We start from the raw sequence: 8,767 nt of genomic DNA on the forward strand, positions 1-8,767 counted from the left end.
TGGAGGAGGGCGGAGAGAAATGATTCTGGGCGGGCTTGAGTCTGGGCAACTTGGACAGGAAGCAACTAACAAATCCCGGAGGATAAACAAAACTTTCACCAGCCCCTTAATATGTATGTGTGTGCATGTGTGTATAGCCGGCTCTCCGTATCCACAGATTCTGCATTCACAACTTGAACCATTCACAGCTTGAACATATTCAAATGAAGATTCCAAAAGATAATGTTATGTTATGGGTACAATTTTGCTACACCACTGTATATAATGGGACTTGAGTATCCATGGATTTTGGTACCCAAGGACCATCCTGGAAGCAAAGCTCAGAGGATACCAAAGGCACATTGTATGCATTTGAGTTTATAAAGGTATACAAATACACAGCTGCATAATATGGATCCAAACGGATCTCTACACTGCTCTCAAGCATTTATAGGTGAAGGTAATATACCTATGTATGATTCTAATTAAAGGCAACCTTGGCTACTTTTGCTAGTGTGTGCGTGTGAATGTATAGGCCCATGGTATCTACAGATTGAAACATTCATGACTTCAACACATTCAAAAAAAAGGACTGCAAAAGGTAAACCTGGATTTTGCTGTTTTATGCCTTTTACCCTAGCACTCAAGACCTGGCTCTTTACTAGAGCTTTTATCAATATTTGTTTGTATGTATTTCTATCCTTTACAATTTTATCTTGTAAATCGCCTAGAGCATCTTGGATGGAGGGCGATTAATAAGTAATTACATGATGATGATGATGATATAAGGAATACCTTTTAAATACATTACTGTATATAATATGCATATAAATTTGAGCATCTATGGATTTTAATATCCAAACAGGGTTCTTCAGCAGACACCAAGGATCCAATATATGTGTGTGTGTATGTGTGTGTGTATCTATCTTAGAGAGGGAGAGACATGTGTACACAAATATACAGTTTTGGAACCAAGCTACAGTGTATACCAAGGGCCCACTCTATATACAGACATACACAAATATGCAATGACATGAATATGTGTTGTCGAAGGCTTTCAAGGCGAGAATCACTGGGTTGCTGTGAGTTTTCTGGGCTGTATGGCCATGTTCCAGAAGCATTCTCTCCTGATGTTTTACCCACATCTATGGCAGGCATTCTCAGAGGTTTTGAGGTGTGTTGGAAACTAGAAAAGATATATCTGTGGAATAATGTCCAGGGTGGGAAAAACAACTGTTGTCTGTTTGAGGCAAGTGTTAATATAGCAATTGGTCACCTTGATTAGCATTTAAATGGCTCTGCAGCTTCAAAGCCTGGCTGCTTCCTGCCTGGGGGGAATCCTTTGTTGGGAGGTGTTAGCTGGCCCTGATTGGTTAATGTCTGGAATTCCCCTGTTTTCAGAGTGTTGTTCTTTATTTACTTTCATGATTTTAGAGTATTTTAATACTGGTAGTCAGATTTTGTTCACTTGCATGGTTTTCTCCTCTCTGTCGAAATTGTCCACATGCTTGTGGATTTCAATGGCTTCTCTGTGTTAAAGTCTGACATGGTGGTTGTGAGAGTGGTCCAGCATATCTGTGTTCTCCAATAATATGCTGTGTCCAGGTTGGTTCATGAAGTGCTCTGCTATGGCTGACTTCTCTGGTTGAGTTAGTCTGCAGTGCCTTTCATGAATATGGATCCAAATGAATCTCTGCCCTCAATAATTTATAGATGAAGGGGATCTGTCAGGATGTGGCTCGAGGTAAAGACAGCCTTGGCTGCTTCTTGCTACAGCGGGCGTGAAACATTACAACTATGCCTACCATCCATTCTCTTCCTCTCCCCGCCCAAATGTCTGGCAAGGGAAGGTCTCGGTGTGAATGTGCGGAAGAGAGACGGTATTGGAATGATGTCTTTGGAAAAAAGAAGGGAGAGAAAAACCAAAGCAGGCCCAGTTTTTCCCCAACCAGCCAAGATGTTTATATATCAATAGGAAAGGGACAGGGGAGATAATATTGATGGAGGAGGAGGGGAAATTGCAATCAACACACACAGATAGGGAAGAAGAGAGGAATCAGATAGGAAGTGCAAAAGAGAGCAAAATAAGCTCAGCCCCAACCAAGGCCTATGGAAGGAGAGGCCAGAGGGCAAGAAGAGGGGCTCTGCAAACCATTCGATTCCTGGTTCCAGTGGGATTTCCCTTTGCAGCCCCCAGGCCCGAGGGAATGAATCAATCACCCTTGCAAGTTGGTCACGCCAGCCAAGAGCCAGCCGAGCGCAGCGCTGGCAAAACAAAGGGAAGCGCCAAGCGCGCACCACCACCCTCTTTGGCTACGCCAAGGATGACATGCAACCGCCACAACAACAAGGGGAAAAGGGGCAGGAAAGAAAGACCACAACCCCTTACCCACCCCCCTTCCTTATATACACATTCCTGGCCCCAAAACAAGCCCTTCCCCGGTGGCGATCAAAGAAACGCAGCTGGGCAGAAAGCGCACAGGAGGAAGAGAGAGCAGTTTTGATCCTGGGGGTTGTGACAAATGCGCACAAGAAAACGGGCATAATAGGCAATCATATGAGGAAATTATATTCCCTCTGCTAATCCTCTGTTAGAGCCCAGCTTTGGCAAGAGGGATCCCCACTTTATTATAGAAGGAAAAGGTATTTCTTTGGTTGACAACCGCCGGGGAGACCATTACGCACGAAAGCGCATTCCAAGCGCGCACCACCAAAACGTACCCAAGACCTTTCCACCCACATCCAGATACAACCCACGGCCTTTCGGTCCGAATTACCTTATTGGAGAGCCCGGGCTTGGCTGGAGAAGAGGAAGAGGGTGGCTGGAGGAAGGAAGGAGGGAGGGAAGGAAGGGAAGGGAGGAAGGAAGAAAGGAAAGAAGGAAGGAGGGGAGAGGGAGCCAAGGGTCAGATCCCCGACCGGAGGCGCATGAGTCCCGACGGGCAGGCAGCAGAAGGAAAGGAGTGGGCTGGGGTGGGTTTTTGCCTCCCTTCCTCTATTTTCCGGGCTCCCCCCAGTTCCAGAGGGGGAAAACCGGGCTCTTCTGACACAGGCGAAAGAGAATGCAGGAATGTGACGTTCCCAGCTCCTCCCAGAGAGCCACGTGCATAGACTTTAAAAGGAGGAGGAGAAGGCGCGCGGAGCTGCCTGGGAAATGTAGTTTCTCTGCTGGAGAGAGAGAGAGAGAAGCAAAGTACAGTAGAGTCTCACTTATCCAACATTAACGGGCCGGCAGAACGTTGGATAAGCGAACACGTTGGATAATACGGAGGGATTAAGGAAAAGCCTATTAAATATCAAATTACATTATGATTTTACAAATTGAGCACCAAAACATCATGGACAGAAAAAGCAGTTCAATACATGGTAACGTTATGTACCGTGTTTCCCCGAAAATAAGACAGTGTCTTATATTAATTTTTGCTCCCAAAGATGTGCTAGGTCTTATTTTCAGGGGATGTCTTATTTTTCCATAAAGAAGAATTCACATTTATTGTTGAACAAAAAAATAAAAATAAACATTTATGTTATACTGTGCAGTAGCTGTCATCAGAAACCAGCATAACCAGACAAACTGTGAATCCTATCAAGAATTTCTTGTTACTACCATTATTTCCATGTACAACTGGTACGTACATTTACCAATCCTGCATGCTCTGGTGTTCTGTTTGGCAGGCGCTGGGCATGCTTCCAAACAAAAACTTTGCTAGGTCTTACTTTTGGGGGAAGCCTTATATTTTGCAATTCAGCAAAACTTCTACTAGGTCTTATTTTTCGGGGATATCTTATTTTCGGGGAAACAGGGTAGTACAGTAGAGTCTCACTTGTGCAAGCTCAGGGGTCCCCAAACTAAGGCCCGGGGGCCGAATGCGGCCCTCCAAGGTCATTTACCTGGCCCCCACCCTCAGTTTTATACTACATTTTTATATCAGTTTTAATAATATATTTTATATACATATAATATTGATAAAAATATTATAATGTTACACAATATAATACTAATAATAATACCATATAATAATATTAATTATATGTTATATATTACATATAATATTACAGTGTAGTGGTATAGTTCAATATAGTAATGTATAATGCTAATATTTTGCTATGCTAATAATATAATATATTGTATGTACATACAGCTGCTCTGAGTCCCCTTCAGGGTAAGAAGGGTGGGATATAAATGTAGTAAATAAATGTAGTAAGTAAATAAATAATTAATTTTAGACGTAGGCTCACCCAAATTCTGAAATGACTTGAAGGCACAAAACAACAACAAACAACAATCCTAATTAACTTGACTATCTCATTGGCCAGTAGCAGGTCCATACTTTCAATTGAAGTCCTGATAGGTTTATGTTGGTTAAGATTGTTTTCATTTTTAAATATTGTATTGTTCTTTCATTGTTGTTGTTGTTGTTGCTTTGCACTACAAATAAGACATGTGCAGTGTGCATAGGAATTTGTTCGTTTTTTTTTTTTCAAATGATAATTCGGCCCCTCAACAGTCTGAAGGATTGTAGACCGGCCCTTTGCTTTAAAAGTTTGAGGCCCCTGTGCAAGCTAAACCGGCCGGCAGAAGCTTGGATAAGCGAATATCTTGGATAATAAGGAGGGATTAAGGAAAAGCCTATTAAACATCAAATTAGGTTAAGATTTTACAAATTAAGCGCCAAAACATCATGTTAGACAACAAATTTGACAGAAAAAGTAGTTCTGTTGTCGACCGCGTTTTAGGGGATCGGGCCCTTAAGGAGAGAGCCAATCCGGTCCTGAGAGAACGGACCTTTGCGGAGCCAATAGGAAAATATGAGCCGCAATACAACCTGAAGCCGAAATGAAGAAGGTCCGCCAAAGTTGAAGGAAAATCCGCCAAGGAGTCTTTATTGAGCAATTCAGCTGAAGAGGACTCTAGTAGCGATCATTCAGTCTACTAGGGTACCACATAATCAAAATAAAGCCATATTTATACAAAGTTTCAGTCTGACAGCCCTTTGAATTTCCCGCCCCGCTCCCCCGCCCATCTGATCGCTGATAGGCTAGAAGGTTGAACGAGGCGGGCTTTCGTTTCCCGCCTTGCTCTGTTGGCCCAATAGGGAGCTGCTTTTTGTCTCTACTCGAGCCAATCAGGAAGGAGAAGGCGGGAGTTATTGAAACAATGAAGTGACAGGGCAGGAAATATCGGATTAATTCCTGCTAGACCGATTTCTAAAGGGATTAATGGCAGCAATCAAGGATGTCCGGGTTTCTGTCACGTATACAGATTTTAGATATGCCTTGGGGTGTCAGAGGTGGAAGTAGAGATGGGTGGTGATGAGCCATATTGACAGGCTCTGCAGGGCGCCTTCCTGAGGTGTCCTGGTTTTTCCTTTGGGTGAGATATGACAATGTTTGCCTTGGGGCGAATCACCTTTAGGACAACACTCTGAATTCGGCGACTCAAGCCCTATATTGTCCATGCAATCTGAATTTGATTGGGTTAAGCGGTGGCAGATTATCCTTTTGTTTTTGGGAAGGGAAGCCTGGGTCATAGGAAATGGGATAGGTTCTGGGGTTCAGGTTGAGTTCAAAATATTTCCTATTTGATTTCATGACTTGACAATTATATGAAATAAAATGAAAAATAAAATAAAGTTGGAATATAAACCCTGCTGGGAAAAATACATATTTTCCGGGGATCCCAAAGAGTACAAATACATATAGGCAGACAGATAGATTTCATGGAAATAAGAGAGAATCCATAAAAGTGAGTTACATTGCATAAAGGGGAATCATGAATGATATAAACAATTGAAAATATTTGATAAGAACGAAGTTCATAACATCTGGGGAACCCAATATGGAAATTCATAAAAGTGGAGTTTTAGCAGCATGATTTTACAATTCATGAAGTTAGCCCAACGATTAGAAATTCATACAACAGTGATTCATGAGGGTGTCCAGGTACATAGAATATGAAAATTCACGGATACATTGGGAAAAGAGTTCATCTGTGGTGGAAGGAATTCATAGAAATAGCATGGGGAAGAGGTACATGTGGGTTGCAGTCTTTGGAAGTATAGGATTTCATAAGTTCAGGGGTAGGTCTGGGAAGAGTGTTCTTCTCATTCATAAAATTATGAAGGTGTGAATGAAACGTGGAGGGCGCCCGTCCAGGCACCCTCCTGGCAGCTGTAGAGAGGGTGAAGGTCCTTGGAGAACTATGTCTCCCCAGCGGGAGAGCGATCCCCCATCCACAGTTCACAGAAAGGGACCAGTGATCTCTTAAAAACCATCCCGCGGGTCACGGGGAGAGGAAAGTCCGGGATAAGGCTGGAAGAGAGCAGTCTGGCTTGAAAAGAGCAGTCGGTTCCGTTTGACAGTCAGCTGATGAGGTGCCGAGAACTGGACCGATTTTGGTTCCGCTGGTGGTCCTTGGGTCAGGAGCCTTAGGAAGGGTTAGGACTAAAAGAGGAGCGTGCTAGGGGTAATTTTGATAAAGATATGAGCCAATTTGTATCGTCCGCCTTATTAACCTATGGCGGGGAAGCCTCCGCCAGGGTTTGAAGGTCGGACGGGTTAGAGAGAGAGAGGGGGGGGATTGCGTGCAAAAAAAGGAGTCAGGGAAAGACACAAAATAACCAGATAGAGAGTGTTACTGTTAAAAATGAATGCTACTTTTATTGGGGGGATTTGTTACATAGTTCAGGGAAGGGGAAAGTGAAGAAAAAAAGATCTTTTAATAATAGTCTGCTGCGGTCCCGCTCCGTTCCTTTGGTGATGGATCTGCGGAACTCTCCGCTGCGGGTTCAAATCAATTTGAAAGCTGGCGCCACGGTCATCAGTTCAATATGCAGTAATGCTATGTAGTAATTACTGTATTTACGAATTTAGCACCAAAATATCACGATATATTGAAAACATTGACTACAAAAATGGCTTGGATAATCCAGAGGCTTGGATAAGCGAGGCTTGGTTAAGTGAGATTCTACTGTATATTGAAAACAGTGACTACAAAAATGGCTTGGATTATCCAGAAGCTTGGATAAGCGAGGCTGGGATAAGTGAGACTCTACTGTATTTATGAATTTAGCACCAAAACATCGCAATGTATTGAAAGCATTGACTACAAAAACATTGACTCCTACCAAATTGACTACAAATAAGCATATAAAGGTAAAGGTTTCCCCAGACGTTAAGTCCAGTCATGTCCGACTCTCGGGGTTGGTGCTCATCTCCATTTCTAAGCCGAAGAGCCGGGGTTGTCCATAGACACCTCCAAGGTCATGTGGCCGGCATGACTGCATGGAACGCCGTTACCTTCCCCCCGGAGCAGTACCTATTGATTTACTCACATTTGCATGTTTTCGAACTGCTAGGTTGGCAGAAGCTGGAGCTAACAGCGGGCACTCACTCCACTCTCCGAATTGCATAAAATGAACTTACAGTAGCAACATTGTCTGAAATTAAATGCATAAAAAGTTCAGTCCTTGCTGCCTAGAGAAACAGCTGTGGATCTGGGTAGGATGCAGACAGCGTTGGATAATCCTGAACGTTGGGTAAGTGAATGTTGGATAAGTGAGACTCTACTGTATACAGTATAAGGAGGCTGGTAAGGGCTGCCAGGATAAAACTTGGAAAGAGCTACTGGAGTGGCCAAATCTCAAGGCCTTGAGTTTCCTGGATCTACACTGTAGAAGTAATGCTGTTTGCCTTGCTGTGAGTTTTCTGTACTGTATGGCCATGTTGCAGAAGCATTCTCTCCTGACATTTTGCCTGCATCTATGGCAGGCATCCTCAGAGGTTGTAAGGTCTGTTTGAAACTAGGAAAGTAGGCTTTATACATCTGTGGAAGGTCCAGGGTGAGAGAAAGAACTCTTGTCTGCTTAAGGCAAGTGTTAATATAGCAATTGGCCACCTTGATTAGTATTTAACGGCTTTGCAGCTTCAAGGACTGGCTGCTTATTGCCTGGGGGAATCCTTTATTAGGACGTGTTAGCTGGCCCTGGTTGACTCATGCCTGGAATACCCCTGTATTCTGAGTGTTGTTCTTTATTTACTGCCTGATTGCCATACAGAAATCAGGCCACACAGCCCAGAAAACTCACAGCAACCCAGAAATTCCAGCAATGAAAGCCTTCTACAACACAATGCTATTTGATCCCTCAATTCTGTGGGCATTTACTAAATTGCCTTCCAAGATTCTAACAAATTGTTATTTCTCCCAACAAGGAAAAATAAAATAAAAGTACTGGCCTACTGTAAAGGGCTATTGTGAGTACAAAGAAGCATTGTAAAGACTGAGACCGGAGAAAATGTGAACTTCACCCCACCATCCTTCTCCAGGACTACCACTTCTCCTTTTTCTTTTTCTTTTTCTTTTTCTTTTTCTTTTTCTTTTTCTTTTTCTTTTTCTTTTTCTTTTTCTTTTTCTTTTTCTTTTTCTTCTTCTTCTTCTTCTTCTTCTTCTTCTTCTTCTTCTTCTTCTTATTATTATTATTATTATTATTATTATTATTATTATTTTACTAGTCCATGCAAACATTCATGTATTTTTTCCACATTGTGCTTTTTATGGAAAAATGAAAGTGCACAAAATCATTCTGAAGTCACACAGCAAGGATAATCTTTTGATTGCCATTACATTTACCAAAGTGTGATTAAGTGAAGTCTGAATTTACATCAGATAATACAGAGTTTTAGTCTTAAATATGGAGAGCCAGTATGGTATAGTAATGTGAATGTTTGACTATGGCCATTTTCACACAGCTGTATAAAATCCACATTGAAATGGATTATATGGCCGTGT

The 8,767-nt window shown here is 42.4% G+C and overlaps 1 protein-coding gene across 6 annotated transcripts in view; it reads right to left on the reverse strand.

The window, feature by feature from the left end:
• ctif (cap binding complex dependent translation initiation factor) overlaps positions 1-3,076 on the reverse strand; it is a 177,515-nt gene extending 174,439 nt beyond the window's left edge. For 3 of the 6 annotated variants that reach the window (XM_062972567.1, XM_008102767.3, XM_008102765.3), the window contains exon 1: positions 2,757-3,076. The gene's annotated coding sequence lies outside the window, so the exon portion shown is untranslated. The remainder of the gene's footprint in view (positions 1-2,756) is intronic. The other 3 variants (XM_016990860.2, XM_003216171.4, XM_008102768.3) reach the window with 1 other exon arrangement.
• Positions 3,077-8,767: the final 5,691 nt, after the last annotated feature.

The sequence above is a fragment of the Anolis carolinensis genome, chromosome 2 (genome assembly GCF_035594765.1).
Source record: "Anolis carolinensis isolate JA03-04 chromosome 2, rAnoCar3.1.pri, whole genome shotgun sequence".
Taxonomy (NCBI): Eukaryota; Metazoa; Chordata; class Lepidosauria; order Squamata; family Dactyloidae; genus Anolis; species Anolis carolinensis.